We start from the raw sequence: 17321 nt of genomic DNA on the forward strand, positions 1-17321 counted from the left end.
CCAAATTACATTTGGTTGAATTCAAGCAAAAATATGGTTAGGAAATACAAATTTAAAACCTGCATAAATGCCTCAACGTTTGGAATATGCTACTGTGCACAGTAAAGTTTTGAGAGGGGGCTCATAGGTAGCTCCACTTTAATGCATGGAGTCTCACAGGGAGCTAGGCAGATGCCAGAGGCCCTGAACTACTTCCATCAGAACATGGGGAGTGGAGCCAGGTGTAGGTATCTACTGATCATTTCTGGGTGATCATTTCCCACACGCAGCAAAGCTAGGGACCCACAAGGAAAGAATGCACAGTTTCCCTAGCCTGGTTGACTGGAGAGCCTTTTATTTTCATGTTATTTTTCACAAGCTAAATCACAGGACAGTTCCTACAGAGCATTAGTTTGTGAGATGTGACTCAGTTGTTCAGGATTTTTTTTAACATGACCTTTAAAAGTCAGCATTTTCCCAGTCGTTCATTAAGATACAGTTGTAAAGTACTTTAAAAGTGTCTGTCACATAATAAGAGCTCAGTTCATAAGTGTTACTGTTATTGTTGCTGTTATTTATTCCTTAGCATGAAGTTTATCAGCCCTCTTCCTGAGAACAACTCTCAGTGGGACATCAAACAGTTATTAAGGGATATGTGTCATCGCTGGGTGCCAGTGGCTCACATCTGTAACACCAGCTACTTGCGAGGCTGAGATCAGGAAGAACATGGTTCAAGACCTGCCCAAGTAAATAGTTCTTAAGACCCCGTCTCCAGACTAACCAGAGCAAAATGGAACATAGTTGTTGCTCAGATCCTACTCCCACCAAAACAAAGAGAGAGAGAGAGAGAGAGAGAGTATGTGTTATGAAACCAGGGATGGGGGCTCAAGTCTATAATCCCGCTACTCAGGAGGCAGAGATCAGAAGGATCACAGTTGGAGCCCAACCCAGGCAAAAAGTTAGCGAGGCCCATCTCAAACAACAAACCTAGCAAAATGGTGTGTGTGCATCTGTAATCCCAGCTGGTACAAGAGGTATAGGTACAAAGATCTCAGTCTGAGGCTAGCCTGAGACAAAAAATGAGACCCTAGCTGAAAAATAACTAAAGCAAAGCAAACCAAAACAAAATAAAACTGAGGGTGTAGCTCAAGTGGTAAAGTATTTACCTAGCAGTGCCAGGCCCAGAGTTCAAACCCCAGTACTGCACAAAAAAGAAAAAGGAAGAGTATGTGTTGCAGCCTTGCATATGTTTCCAAGTCAAATTCCCCTGGTTTTAAAGACAAAGAAAAGAAGGCTCAGAAAGCTGAAGCAACCAGCCCCAGCTCACAGAGACATTGGGTGGCAGAACCAAAGCTATGTGTGTGCCTCACCACTAAAATGCATCCTGATTTCTTCCCTGATACATAAAGGTCATTTTGGCTTTTGTTCTTGTGTAAAGGAATACAGAAACAAGAGAACCAGATGGCTTTCTGGGCTCCCCAGGCAGAACTAATCTAACTCGCCTTTGGGTTTGTACCTCTCTCTGTTGTAGCTCTTAGCACGTGGTTTTACAGCTGGAGTGAGGACTCAGAGTGAAGTCAGTGCCTCCTCCGTGTACCTTCCAGGGCTGCACTGCTGGGTTGTGCTGTGTGTCTGAGCTCCACTGTGCACTTTCTGCTGCAGCAATGCTGTGAGCTCTCACAAGAGGAAGGAGACCACAGAGAGGTCATGTGTCCCCAGGGGCTAGAGAGGGGCTCTGGAGTCACAATGCTGGGGTCACAGCCCAGGATCAATGGTGTTGGTAGCTCTGTGACCTTGGATGACTTTCTGCACCTCTCTGTGCCTCCCTTTTCTCATCTGTAAAACAGAGGTAACAGCAACACCTCTGGCAGAGGGTAGAGGATGAGATGAACACTGAACAACTTCCTACAACAGTGCATTAATTCTCCATGGTCAGAATTAATACGTTTGCTGTTAGCGTCTTGTTGTAATTAAAAACCGACCAGTCTTAATCCACAGATAAACATAGGCTGGGGGATGGCAGGGTCTGGTAGGAGGGGAAGATGAAATGATTGATTAACGGGTATCTGATTTCCTTTGGGGAGAATGAAAATGTTTGGGGACCAGACAGCAATGGTGTCTGTAACAACACTGTGGATCCATTTAAGGTCACTAAGTCACTCATCTTTAAATGACTAATATTATGTTATGAGACTCATTTCAATGAAAAGAAATTAATAAAAACTGGGCAACCACCATTCCCATCTCAATTCACTACATCTAAGACAAATCTGCTCAAAGATAATGATAGCAACAGCTGGCCATCCCAAGCTACACAGGAAGCTGAGATCAGGAAGACTGCAGCTCCACACTACTCACAAGAGCCAAGCTATGGCAACAGCACAGGTGCCTACAACTGAAGAATGGATCAAGAACATGTGGTATATGTACACAATGGCGTTTTACTCAGCCATAGGAAGAATGACATGTGGTTTGAAGGTAAATGGATGTAATCGGAAGACACCATGTTAAGTGAAGTAAGCCAGGCTCAGAAAGACAAAGGAAGCATGTTTTCTCTCATGTGGGGAAAATAGATCCAAAAGGTAAAGATACACACAAAAACAAGCATGATCACATACAAACTCACATGTAGAAACATGTTTGTAATAGTGGAACTTCTCTATGGAACTTGGGGAAGGAGAGAAAGGAAAAGAGAGTGATAGAGCACCAACAATATCCTAAAACGTTACATCTGTGAAGGTAGAAGATATAAGGATGTGTGTTGAAAGCTGTTGAAAAAGGTGGGGGGAGATAAAGGGGTAAGGGAGAGCAATGGAAGGAGTTGAACAGACCAAAATAAAGCATACTCACAATGGGGATACACAGAGAAACACCTTCGAACATTAACGCAATATTAATAATGAAAGACAGGACTGTACAATAGGTACAGTGTTAGGGGGTATTATTGGGAGGGGGAGGGCGAAGGAGACTAAGGTGAGGGAATATGGTTGATGGACATCATATATTTATATGAAATAGAACAAAGAAACCTCTTGCAATTGCTTTAAGTGGGGCAGGGAGGGGGTTGAGGGAGAGAAAGAATGGAGTGATCTAACCAATGTACAATGTGAGACTAATCAAAATTGTCACTATGAATCCCCCCATACAACAAATATACCCTAATAAAAAAAATTCTTAAAAAAAAAAGATCGCAGCTCCAAGCCAGCCCACTTTTGAGACCCCATCCCAATAGAAAGAAAAGCTGGGCATGGTGGTGTGCACCTGTCATCCCAGCTACAGCAAAAAGCCTGAAATGAGAGGATTTTGGTCCAAGCCAGCCTAGGCAAAAATCGAGACTCCATTTTCAAAGTAACCAGAGAAAAAAGGGGCTGGAGCTGTGACTTCGGTGGTAGAGCACCTTCCCAGCAAGTTTGAAACCCTGAGTTCAAACCCCAGTACCACCAGAAAAATAGGTAATGATTAGATTGTGTGTAAGGACTGAAGTAGGGAGCACTTTGGAAGTGGTCGTCTCTGCTCTTTCACGGAGCAGATAGACATACGGGAGATAGACATAGGAGGCTACAAAAAGACTGTGCTCTCACGCACGTGCAGGTCATGTAGAAAGTAAGCATGAAGCACTCTCCAAAATGGACCTGCTAGAATTCACCTGGAAACACATCCTCAGCAAGTCAACAATCCTCCCTGTAGCTCTTTTAGAAGAGCCAATACATTATTTACCAAATACTTGGAATAAACCTGTCGATTCCAATCAAACATATCTTTAAATAAAGAGATTTCGTCCACTTTCACCAGATACCAGGAAACGGCTCCTACCCCAACATGAAAAGCTGCTGCCTTGAGGATGGTGGCTCATGCCGATAATTCCAGCTACGTGGGAGGCATAGAGAAGAGACTCACACTTCAGGCCACCTGGACCAAACTAGCTTGAGACCCCATCTGAAAAACAAACTAAAAGCAAAAAAGGTAGGGGCCATGGTCAAATGGTAGAGTGTTTGCATGAGGCCCTGAGTTCAATCTCCAGTATTGCAAAATAATAATAATAATAAATAAAAGCACTGCTTTAACGATGCCTTTGATAGAAGACATGGCAGAAAGAAATTTCTCACATGCCATTCTGTGAGTGGTGTTCAGTTTTGTTTGCAAAAGAGTCACCCAGGAATTTCTACACCTGTTGTGGCCTGGGGGAGGGGGACAATTTTAATTAAAGGGACATGTGTCTACACTGCCCTTCTATAATCTGATCAAATTGTGGCAGAAGGAAGAGAAAAACACACAGGGAGATTTGTAAAATCTAAATCATAAAACCAACAGAAAAGGACAGAAATATTATAAGCAGAAGACCAGGTGCACTACTTCCAAATTATGCTCCATTGAGCCCAAATCTCCAACAACTCATTTCGTATCCAAACAGATGTCTTAGCCTTCAGAAAAATCACTGAAAATGGAAGAGCAAATCCTGTTTGGGTGGTTGCTTTACCCAAACCCCCTGCCACCATGTTGATGCTGATGGCATTTTAACCACCAGCAGCAGAAAAAACGCAAAGGTGAGCACCAGAATATGTCATGAAATATTTGTTGTCCCACACATCAGGAAACATCCTGCAGAAGTTAGCATGCATTATCTCACTTAATTCTTAAACTAACTCTGTGAGGTAGAACTTGTTAGCCAGTTTACATACAAGTATATTAGTCAGTTTCCAATAACTGTCACAAAATACTTGAGTTAAACAGCTTATAAGCAGGAAAGGTTCACATTGGATCGTGGTTTCAGTCCATGGTTGGTTGGCTCCATTGCTTTGGGGACTGTGGCAAGGCAGAACTTCATGATGAGGGTATGTGACAAAGGAAACTGCTCACCTCATGGCAGCCAGCAAAGAGAGAAAGAGATTGGCCCAGGATCCCAATATCAGCCCTAGTGACCTAACCTCTTTCCACTAGACCAAACCTCCTAAAGGTTCCACCACCTTCCAATAGTACCATGGGCTGGCAGCCAAACCTTCAACACATGGGCCTTTGGGGGAAGTTTATCCAAACTATAGCAACAAGAAAACAGCCCCATAGGGTTCCCCAGACACTGTAGCTCAGTGGTAGAACACATGCATAGCACACATGAGGCCCTGAGTCTGATCCCTAGCACTAAAATAAAAGAAGTAAAAGAAAGAAAAAAGGAAAGAAGGAAAGAAGGGAGGGAGGAAGAAGAGCAGAGACAAAAAGAAGAAAAGAGAAGCTAAAAGTCAACAGAGGCCGCTTTGAGGCCGAATGATCTGTGCCATCACACAGGGCACGTGCTTAGTTTAATGATCAATGGTTGCCGTTTTGAAGTTCTTTACTTTTGAACAAAGAACCAGGCATTTTTATTTTGCATCTGGTCCTGCAAATGATGTGGTCAGTCCTGCCAATAGCCATAGCAATTTCAAAACATCCACTAGCCCCTATGCACCCCAAAACAACAGGATCGAGCACCAGGTTGCTACTCTTTCTACTGCATCAAAGATCCAGCTTGTGCTAAGGATAAAAAACGAGACAGCAAATGCAACAGGGCTCCTAAACAGATGTCTGGTGGTTCACAGAGTGACGGATACTAAAGGGGCTCTCTGGTCAACACGATGGCCCACAGACCAAAACTGCCTCTTTGACTGAGTTTACAACCCACAAACTTGTTCTTACCATTTTAAATATTTGAATAAATTTCCTTAGATAGTATTTTATGACACATGAACATTATAAGAAATTCAAGCATTACTGTCCACAAATAAACTTTTACTGGAACACAGACAAGCCATCCATGTATGCATCATTTGCAAGCTGCTTTCATGACAATGGCAGAATTGAGTACTTGCAACAGATAATACATAGCTCAAAAGCCTAAAATATTTACATCCTCACAGGAAATGTTTGCCAATCCATATTCTAGATGTTTGATGAGTGAATGAATGCAAACATAATTGAGTTAAAGAACAGATAGTTTTAGAAGTTCATTGTCAGTATTATATTTATACAATGTCAGAACAACTTGATAAAAAAAAATCCAGAACTTACTAATGCTACTCAAAACCTGTTCTGATTTTTTCTCTTAATTACCTAACTGTTTTAGAGAGCACATTTGAATTTCAGAGCTCTTTTATTTTCCACTGATTGCAATAATAGCCCAGTTCTTCCTCTCCCTGTACCTATGCCCTTTGCAATGTGACTTTGCAGCTTCTCCTAACAAAGAGGAGTGCATGTCCCCAGCTGCAAAATCTGGGCTGGTCTTGTGGCCTGCTTAGACAATAGAAGTGGCAAAGAGAAGGAGTACCAGTTTTGAGCCTAGGCTTAAGAAGCATCTGGACTTCCACGTGATGTCCTGGTACCTCGTTGGAAAAGATCTTTGAGGACAAGGGCAGCCTAGACTGCTGAGGGTAAGAGACCACATGGAGCCCAGTTGCCCAGATGGTGACAGGGCCCACCAAGGTCAGCCCAGCTGACCTGTAGCTGACCACAGACATGAAAGTGAACCACCAACCCAGTCAGGTCAACAGGACTTTCCAGTCAATCCATTGACCCATTAGTAAAAACGAGTGTTGTTGCAGAATGCCACCTACATTATGCTACATAACACACAAACCTAAAATTAGGTTTGTGTGTTATGTAGCATGGCTGTGGTAAGAGATAACTGATACACCATTCCTTTTCTGTCTGCTTACCTGCTTTCCTTCTTCATTGCCATCTGCAGAAGAGTGAGAGCGATGGACATTTAGATAACTGCCCTAAAATAGTAATAAGAACTATATCTGAAATGTACTGTGTGCTAGGCAGTATGTCAAAAGTTTTTTGGGATTTTTTCTGAATCTTCTCATTTAATCCCTCACAAGTTTTGGGATGGCAACTATTCCCAGCAGCCACAAAAATGGCTCCCATGCTTTCTGGAGTTTGTGCCCTATGTAATCTCTTCCCCTGCAGTGTTGGATGCATCCCATTCTAATAAATGGAATACTACAAAGATGTCAGCCTGGTGTGGTTCATTGGCTGTAATCACAGCTACTCAGAGGTACAAGTAGGAGGACTGAGGTTCTAGGCCAACCTAGGCAATGGTAGCATAAGACCCTCTCTGAAAACCAAACTAAAAGCAAAACAACTAAGAATGTGGGTCGAGTAGGAGAGCGCTTGGCTAGCAGGCTCAAGGCCCTGAGTTTAATCCCTAGTACCACAAAAAAAATTTTTTTTTAAAGCTGACGGGATGTCATTTGTGAGGTTAGGTTACAAAAATCTATGACTTCCAGCCCACTCTGATAGAAGTGGCCGCCATACTGTGTGCTATCGTAGGGAGAGGCCTACATGGAAGTAATGGAGGGAGACCTCTAACCAACAACCAGGTGGAAACAGAGACTTTCAGCACAATGACCCGGGAGAACCAAATCCACCAACAACCACTTGAGTGAGCTGGAAAGTGGCTCCTTTATTGTTCTGGATTTGACATGGCTCCAACCTCAGCTGACATCTTCAATGTAGCCTCATTACACTCTCCAAGCCAAGGGATCCAGCTGAGCCATGCCCTGATCCCTGGCCCACAGAAACTTCCAAACAGAAAACGTTTGTGTTTGAAGCTGCTAAGCTTGAGAGCACTTTGTGGGGCAGCCATAGATCACGCATACATTGCACGATGCCCTTTTTTGCAGATGAGAAAGCTAAAGCCTGGCAGGATTAGCAAGGCTACAGTTATAGTCAGTCTGTCCATATGGACCCTCTGTTGGACACTTGCTGCTTACAGACATGTCGATGGTCTGGCTGAGCATCCACTCCTCTCCCCCCACCCCAGCCTCATACGCTCACCTCGCCTCCTGTTCTCCAGGCTCACGGCTTTCTTGGTCAAGTTCTTTCTCCCCCACCCCAGTCCCCTTTTGTTTGTTTGCATGTCGGCTTCTTGTCTACAGTGGGGTCTTAGTCTCAACCTTTCCCTTCTCTCCTCTTTTCTTCCCCTTCCTTCCTTTTCCCAGGCCCCCACTGCGTGCAGCATGGTGTCTACATGTAAGGCAACTTCCACCAATGATTTCAGTTGCAAATGCTCAAAAGAAAGCAACCTAGAATGACAACCTATTGTCATAGAAATGGCACCTTAGGGAAAAATTGGCCTAACACTCCTCTCCCCAGTTTCCATTGTGGGGAGTGTGGAAAGTCTTGCTGCTTGATGCTCTAGTTCAAAATAGTTGTTTCCTTATTTATCATCTTTCATCCCCAATGTTTGTAAGCACCAAGAAGTCTTTTGACTTTCTCACCACTCTCTCTTCCAGGCCTCATTTTCACTCCACTGTCAACAGGTAAAATATATATTTTGAATAAATGAATATTAAATACAGAAGGAGGAAAATGCCATGTAATGAACATCTTCTGTGCACCAGGCTTTTTAATTAATATTATGTTATTTGATTATCATAACTATTTTATGAGGTTTCCCATTTTGTAAAGGAAGAAACTGAAGGCCAGAGAAGTTTGTTAATTTCCCCAAATTAACTCAGTCAGTAAGTGACAGGACAAGGATTGAAACCGAAGTGTCCCTCAGAGTCTGTTCTTTTTTGTTCCACATCTACTACTGTGACCCTAAGTGTTTGTAGAATGGTGCCTCAAGCCCTCAGATTGGAATCTACCCTACTGTGACCTGGTCTCAGTCACTCACCTGGATAGCCAGAAATCCCACCTGGGCCCTTGCACTGCACCTTTACAAACAAGGGCCACAGGTCCACAGCCCTCTCCAGCACCCTTTGCTGATGAAACAGGTGATCTCATGGGAGAGAATGTAAGGGAGGGATCAAGCACAAGCCTGGAGTTGATCGCTTACTGCCTGACTCTGGGCAAGTTACGTAACATTCCCATGCTTCAATTTCCTCCCATGGAAAAATGAGGATGATAAATATACTTCACCTCACAGGATTGCTGTGCCCATCAAATGAATCAATGACTGTGAAATGCCCAGAGGTGTCTGACACATAGAAGTTGCTCAATAAAATTAAGCTGCAAAAAATATTGTAGTTCATTGTTAGTTAAATAAATTAATAATGTTAGCCAGAAAAAAAATATTATAGTTTATACTTGAACATCAGCCTCACAACTCAGGTGAGTGAGTTGCCTTTTGAAGAATGAACAAACTGCTCCAGAAAATGTCAGCTATCTGCTCAGATTGTACAACAGAGCCAGGAGAAATCCAGGTCCATGCAAGCCCACCCCCACCACCTTCCCTCTGCCCACCCCCCCATCCTTCCTACTCCTCCACCAGCCAGTGCCCCAGGCCCTCCTGCCCTCCCAGAAGCCTCTTTACCCCAATAACCCAACCTCTCCTTTCCAGCTAGACAGAGGCATCCTGAAGGACTCAGTCAAGCATGTTACTAGATTTTGCTATATTTTTTATTAACATTGTGAATATTAATGGGAGTCCTCATATTTCAATACACACATACAGCATGTATCATTTTGATGGCTCGCTCAGTCTTTACTTTTGAAATGAGCCTTTCTCTAAGAGAAGGGAGAAGCCAGAAGATGGAGTGCCAGATGAAGAGGAAAACGGAGCCAGAGAGAAAACAATTTTAGGTTTTCCAGCAGGAGCCTTGTCCTCCATGAGGCCCATACACTCATTTCCCCTGCAAAAGACTTATTAGTTGCGGAATAGAATGGGGAACCCATAATAACAAGTCTTTAATTACAAAACTCTTTTACCTTATTGCTTTTGTGTGGCCCCAGTGAAAATGAGCAGTGGCAGTTTCTATTAGAAATGTTAATTACTTTCCTGGATAATTAGACTCACTGGGTACTGTGAGCACCTGACCTCACTCATAACAGCAGAGTTGGGAAGAAGGAAGAAAAAGTGATCTGGGGTTGGAAGAAGTATGTGGGGGGTGGGGAGTGTCTATAAGTGCTGAGAAGAGCAAAATCATCCAAATTAGTTCCATGGAAAACTGTGGATATAGAGGCCCCAGAGAGAAGAGAAGTTGAGAAAGAGTTGCAAGGAAGCAGTTTTAACACAAGGCACCTGGCGTGACAGTAGAATAGTGACAAACCCTCTGGAAATGGGGGTCCTTGGAGAGATTCCCACTGGGTCTCTGCTTGCAAATGAAGCCTGGGAGACCCAAGCTATCCAGACCCTTCCCAAGGTCACACAGTTGAGTGGAGGAGGGCTGGGACCAGAACCAGAAACAAGCATTGTACAAGCCTTCTGCCTCCTCCCATGCTGCCTTGCCTGGGTCTGATGCCAAAGGGCCCCCCCTGCTTCCTCCTTCAACAAGCATCCAATTGTCCACATGCCACAGTCACTCTGGCACCAGAGGAATGGAACTGATGCAGTACTAGTCCCCGAGAGTTTGGGTGTGGAAGACAGACAGGTAAACGTCTTGCCTCGGTGAAGGCAGCACCCAGAGGCTGTGACAGAGTCATGAGTGAGGGGCCCTTGGAATAGTTGCAGGAGTCTGGGGAGGAAGGAGTCCCAGGGAGGTGGCTTTTCCCCTGAAATCTGAAAGTGAGACTTGGAAATGAAGGAATGTGTTACCTGGTATTGTGGATTGAATAGGGTACCCCAAAAAATTCATGCCTATCCAGAACTGCAAAATGTGTTTGTAGATGTAACTACAGACAATCTCTGACTTAGGACAGTTTGACTTATGATCTTTCAACAGTACAATGGTGTAAAAGCAATACATAACTCAGTAGAAACCAATTTTCAGATTTTGAATTTGGATCTTTTTGGGCTTTGCAGTCTGATCCTCTCTCATGGTTCTGAACAGAGCTGCTGCAGCTTCCAGTTCTTCCATCGAAAATATGGGTAAACAAGTGGTGCTCTACAGTGTATGGTACACCAGGCTATAAGGGTTGGTAAGCTAGGTGTAGGAAATGCACTTTCTACCTAATTTTTTTTTAATTTATAACCCATTCTAAGCCAAGAAGCATCTGCAGTTAAGGTGAGGTCATAGTGGGAGAGGGTGGGCCCTTAATCTAATGCCTGGTGTTTGTGTAAGAAAAGGAGAGACACAGACATACTGGGAAGAGAGCCACATGATGGTGGAGATGGGGATTAGAATAAAGCAGCTTCCAGCCAAGAGCACCAGCCATTGCCAGGAGCTCAGAGGAGGCAAGGAGAATTCTTCCCTGCACTACAGAGGTAGAGGGCCCTGCTGACACCTTCATTTTGAACATCTAGCTTCGACTGTGTGACAATAAATCTCACGTCATCCTGTTGTGGTACTTAGTTGAGACAGCGTAGGAATTAATTGCCTGTCTCCCACCATCCCCATCTCTGGCACTAAGGACAAAACTCCCAAAATTATATGGGGCAAGTCACGGAGAGAGCACTGAGAGAGAACCAACTCCAACTTTCCTGACCACACAGGTTCCTCCACACTGTGACCTTAGTCAGGAAGAACTCAATGTTCCCCAGCACACGGTCAGGACAAGAGGAGTCACATCACTTTGGAGAACTCTGTTTCGTGTGCAGATTCCCAGGCTGACCCCTAGTCTTGAAAAACCAGCATCTCTAGGTGAGGCTTTGGAACAAGTTCCCAGGAGAGGGAGTCAATATGCCAGCAAGTTTTTAGAAATTCTGAGTTCAAACACACCTTCAGGTCCTTTTTAGAGCAATGTGTGTTATTCTAAGGACTGTCTTGCCTGACCTTGGCAGTGAGCTGCATCTGCCCATCCACGCTGACCTAAGGCACATCTGATGTCAGTAAGAAAACTCAGGCATCTGAGATGCCTCTGGATATGCATGCCAAAGGAGAGAGGCAGGCTTGGTCCTCAGAGTCATTAAGAAGCTGTTTACAGAGCAATGCTCCTCTTTTAATTTGTTTGTCTTTTCGATTGTGTAATTGAATCTAAACCACAGGCTCAGTTGAACCCTGCCAGGGAAGGCAGAAATCCATCAATACCCAGGAGTGACTGGTGACAGCATTTGCAAGGCAAGAGGCTCTCTGAGTGGCAGAAAGGTTTGAATGCCCCCTGAGCTTTGCAAATCAGACAAACCTCAGTTAAAACTCTATCTCTGCCATGAACCAGCTGGGTGACTTGGGGCAAATTTCTAAATCTTTCTGTGCCTCAGATTCCTCATCCATGAACCCAAAGGTAGCATGTCTGCCCAGCAGGGAAACTGGGAGAACTATAAGAAGCAATTTTCTCCACCTAATTCTCAAACTCTCATGGCCCTAGTAAACTATAAATTATTGCATCATTAATATTACTATAACCACAATTGAACAGTAGAAAGAAAACCTTCACTGGAGAATGTGGCCATGGGTACCCCATGACTCTTAGAGCGGGGCGAGGTTCTGAAGAGGGCAGCCTGGTACCAAGAAAAGAGCCCAAGACTAAGAATTAGAATTCACAGCTGTGCTCCATCCCCTCCTTATGGCCTTGAATGAGTCACATAACACCCTCAGTGCCTGCCTGAGTGGAAACCAGATCTCTTTCCCACTCACCTCTTCAGTGACAATCAACCGAGGCAACATAAATGAAACAGGGTGAACTCAAATCTTACAAATCCAAAAAAGAAATGCTTATCCAGCCAACTGGTTCATAAGTCTGGGGAGCTTTGAAAAAATGCCAGCACTCAGACCTCTGCAGTGAGCAGTCAGCCTGGTGGACCACCACTGGAGAGCTGCTGACCTGGCCCAAAGCCTCCCTACTGTAGAGGAGGCAAGACTCAGAGAAGGAGAAGTCTTGCCCAAGGTCGCACATCAGGTTAGTGTGCTCTGGAGTGACCCTCACTTGCCAACTCTGCCTCCTGCAAGGAAAAACTTCTAGAAGGCAAATTCTCAGGGGCAGTCAGGAAGCCAGGAAGGATTCTTCGTGTAGGGTGAAGGTAAACTCTGGGCCCCTCCAGTGTCACTAGGAAGGCCTCACTCGTACCATGCACATAGAATGCAGGGGCTTACTGTGTCACATGGGCCCTGCCTGGCCTGTGCGCAGCATATTAGTGCTCTTTTCTCACCTTCAAGATGGGAGGCCCAGGGAAGTCCAGAACATATGCATGCCTTTGTCCAAAAAGCATGTCCTCTTCATTTACCACCCAGGCTTGGAATTCTAGACTTTTCCGTTTTCAAAGTTCCTTTATTTCTGTTTCCTGAAACTGTGAATTCCCAGTCCTTAGGATAAAAAGAAAGACAACATAGCCAAAACCTGTCCCACAGCTAAGAAATCCTACTTAGCTTGGGGATTATTTCTGGGTTCACCCGGCTACCCTGAGAGAAGATAAACTTCATCCTGAAAAATGGAGGGAAAACTCATAAATTACCAAATTACCTCCTTCCCCTACACACACACACACACACACACACACACACACACACACGAGAGTCACCAGATTACATCCTGGGCCATCACATGCCCAGCCAGGTGAAGGCGGCCACACTTGCATCTCACATGCAGAGCGATGGCAAGGGCCAGGTCCTGTATCACCTGACATGACAAATGCTCTACATGGGCTCATGTTAGAACAATTGAGTGACAATCCTCCCAGTCAGATCACATGAATAGATGGTTCCTTGGGTAGATGGAATCAGGGAAGGTGAAGGTAACAGTGAGGGTGATTTGAGTATCACCACACCCATCTTACAGATAAGCAAAAAGTAGCTTCTTCATTACCAAAGTCAACAGAAGGCAGAGGCAGCATTAAATTCACATCTGCCAAGCACAAAAGGCTTGCTATTTTCATTGTCACTTGTGTCCTTACTCAAAAGCCCAAATTTGCTAACTTCAATGTTGGGAGAACATTGGTCTGGATTCCTTGAAAGAAAGCTACTCCTTCAGCCTGTGGCTGTCAACATTAAATAAGCAGGAGATTCACCTGGGAGCTCATTAACCAAGCCAAACAGCAGCTCCATCGGGTCCAGATCAGCACCTCTGGAACTGTGTGTGCACTGGGGATCTTGTTAACATGCAGATTCACATTCAGTAGGGCCAGAGCAGGGGCAGGACTTGGCATTTATAACCAGGTCCCATGTGATGGGATGCTGTTGGTCCAGGGACCACACTCTTGAGTGTCAGGGGGTTGTGTGAATCCAAGCCCCCATCTCCTCCTAGCCGCTAACATCTATCCAATTACCTACTGTGTGCCTCAGGTTCTTTACACAGTTGGTCTTCCATATCCATGGGTTCCATGACCACAGATTCAGCCAACCACAGATGGAAAATATCCTTAATTGCATCTGTACTGATCAGGTAAAGACCTTTTTATTGTTATGATTCCCTAAATAATACTGTAAACATTACAAATATCAGATACTCTAAGTAACACAGAGATGATTTAAAGTATAGAGGAGGCCAGACAACCATAGCTCATGCCTGTAATACTAGCTACTTGAGAGACTGAGATCACTTGGGAGGCTGAGATCAGAAGGATTGAGGTTCTATCAAATAGTTCTTAAGACCCCCATCTTCAAAATAACCAGAACAAAATGGAATGGAGGTAGTAGAGCACCTGCTTTGCAAGGATGAAGCCCTGGAGTTCAAACTCCAGTCCCACAAAAAAAAATTAATTAAATAAAGTATATGAGAGAGTACATATAGGTTATATGCAAAACCAGGCTATTTTATGTAAGGGACTTGAGCAGCCTCAGAATTTGGTATCCATAGGTTCTACAAATAAGCTCCTGCAGATGACTGTACATAAATATATATATATATAATTTACATATAGATATACACACACACATATAGCTACCTTATAGAGCTGTTTTTAGAAAAAATGAGGTGGTTTGTTTAAGTCACTATACACAGTGACTGGTGGGTAGAAAAAAACCTTAGTGGGCACTATTACTGTTATTATTAATGAGTTGTGTGGCACATTAAAAGCTTTAAATAAATAAATTGAAATTATTAGTGGTATATTTTCCCACTAGCTTATGTTTGTTCAGCTTTCCAACTCCTGCAGCTTCCTCTAGAAATGAATTTTAGAGCTAGCAATAGCATGCATTTTACATTTGTAGATGCATATTCATGCATATTTCTGTTTCAGTAATCAACACTAACTTAGCACTTAAAACAACCATGACTTACTTATTACTCTGACAGTTCTGTAGCTGACTGAGTTCAACTGGGCGGTTCTTCTGCTCTTCTAGTTATTCCTGAGGTCATTCACACACCTGGAGTGTGGATGCCATTCTGGGGCATAAACATCCTTCAGGGCTTGCTCTCTCTTTGTGGCCTCTAACCACTCCGTGATCTGATGTGGGCTGTTGCACACCAGTGAGCTTTCTAAGAGGATAAAACCTCAGTGCCCAGCGCACATCAATCCATCTCTTGCATTATGCAATGTCCCATTGTCCCAATCGCCAGAGCCCAGGTGGAGGACTACAGAGACATGAATTCCAGGAAATGTGGTCTATGGGAAACCCTTAATGCCAGGTCTCCCAGAATGGACTCATTTGATCATAAGCCCCTTGAAGACAGGCACTTGTCTGCCATGTGCACCATTAAACTCCTAGCCCTAGAAATAGCTGAATACATGTGGTCTTCACAATCATCCAGAGAAGCAAGTAAAGCAAAACTATGATCCTCCTTTGCACATGGCTGTGGGAACTTGAGGTTCTCTGCCAGTTTGGGTCTGATGCCCAGGACGTCAGCTCCAGACCTCCCCCTTTCCTCTCACTGTCCTGCCTAACCTTGTAGGTACAAGTTTTCCTGCCAGCTCTTCTTTCCTCTGCATGTGTTCTATCTCCAAGCCTCCTGGTGACATAGTTAATTATTTATAAATGAACATTTAAATGTGCCAGAATAAGTGCTATTTAAAGGAACCCTGTGGTGACTCATTGAGTAATTAAAATAATCATTTATTCCATAAGCATTTCTCAGGTTCTCAGTTTGCACCAGGCACTGTGGGGTAGAAAGGGAGGAGGGAGGGGTACAAAGAGTTAGATGTGGCTCCTGCCCTCAGGGAACTCAATCACTTGCTCTCTCATGCAAGGTATATCTGAACCTTCTACTTATGTGACCAGCTAAGTGCTAGACAACAGGGACGACCCAGCACTGTTTCGTCCCTAAAGATGTACCAAACTAGCTGGGTGCTGGTTGCTCATGCCTATAATCCTAGCTACTTGGGAGACTGAGATCATTAGGATCACAGTTTGAGGCCAGCAGGGCAAAAAAGTTTGCAAGACCCCCATCTCAATGGAAAAAGTTAGGCATGGTGGCACAAGTCTGTCATCCCAGTGACAGCAGGAAGTCTAAAACAGGAGAATCATGGTCCAGATTGGCCTGGGCAAAAAGGCAAGACCCTACTCAAAAATAACCAGATCAAAAAAGGCTGGGGGCATAGCTCAAGTGATAGAGCACCTGCCTTGCAAGTGTGAAGCTCTCAGTTCAAACCCCAGTACCACCAAAAAAATAAATAAAATTTAAAAAGCTATCCCAGACTAGTTGGGAGACAAAAAAGCTAACAAGCTTATGCCAGGTGAGAGTCATATTTGGAGCCTGGTATGGAGGCAAGGGCCAAAGAACTTCCTAACCCTGAACACCAAAGAACTTGACCCAGTAGTCCACTGCAGGGGTCCAGGATGAGGGTTTCCATCTCCCACATCCTGTATGCAGAGCTGGTTTCCTGATGAAGATCCCCCAAGGCTGCTCCAACCCAAAATACCAACTGGAACATTCCCCAGTAGGACAGATAGTCCCTGTCTTTTTCTACTCCAAGACCCTAGTCAATGTCACTGGCTTCCACAGGTGCCCTAACGGCTAAAACGAATTTCCCACCTCCTTTGCTATTGGGCACCACATTTATCTCCCTTGTGATGCTCAATATTACTTGACTTGCTTATTTATTTGTCATCTCCATTCCAATTAAACTCTATGAAGGTAGGGACTTTCCATTCTTTGCCATTGGTATTAGAACAAAGGTACAAGGGCAAGGACATTGTTTGATTCAAGCTCATCCCAAGCATCTAAAAGAATTCCTAACACAAGGTAGGTCCTTAAAGAATGAATGAAGGGAAGGTCCTTGGATGGAGGAATGAAGGAGTTGGGAAGTGAGGTGGAGAGGAAGTGTGTGTCCAGGAGTTTTGAGCTTTAGAACAAGACTGAGCTGAGCTCTGATTTTGCCTCTCCCCTTATTCTCTCAGATTCCTGGATTCCTCAGCCCATTGTCAGAGCAAATGTCAGAAACTCAACTAGGAAAGTTCTATTTTTGACGGATAAATGGATGGCAGAAAAATAAGAGGTCATCCATGAGTCTGCCAGGGAAGTCAGGCCTGGAAGGAGCCCAGCCAACAGCCTATGATAATGCTGCAGAGAAGTATGAAGTTCAAAGCTAAGCTGGGTTAGTTCCAAGGTCATAGCATGCAGGATCCCAGGGCAGCTAGCAGAGTTCTGTTGGACTGATAGAACATAGAGAGCTAGTA

The sequence above is a fragment of the Castor canadensis genome, chromosome 8 (genome assembly GCF_047511655.1).
Source record: "Castor canadensis chromosome 8, mCasCan1.hap1v2, whole genome shotgun sequence".
NCBI lineage: Eukaryota > Metazoa > Chordata > Mammalia > Rodentia > Castoridae > Castor > Castor canadensis.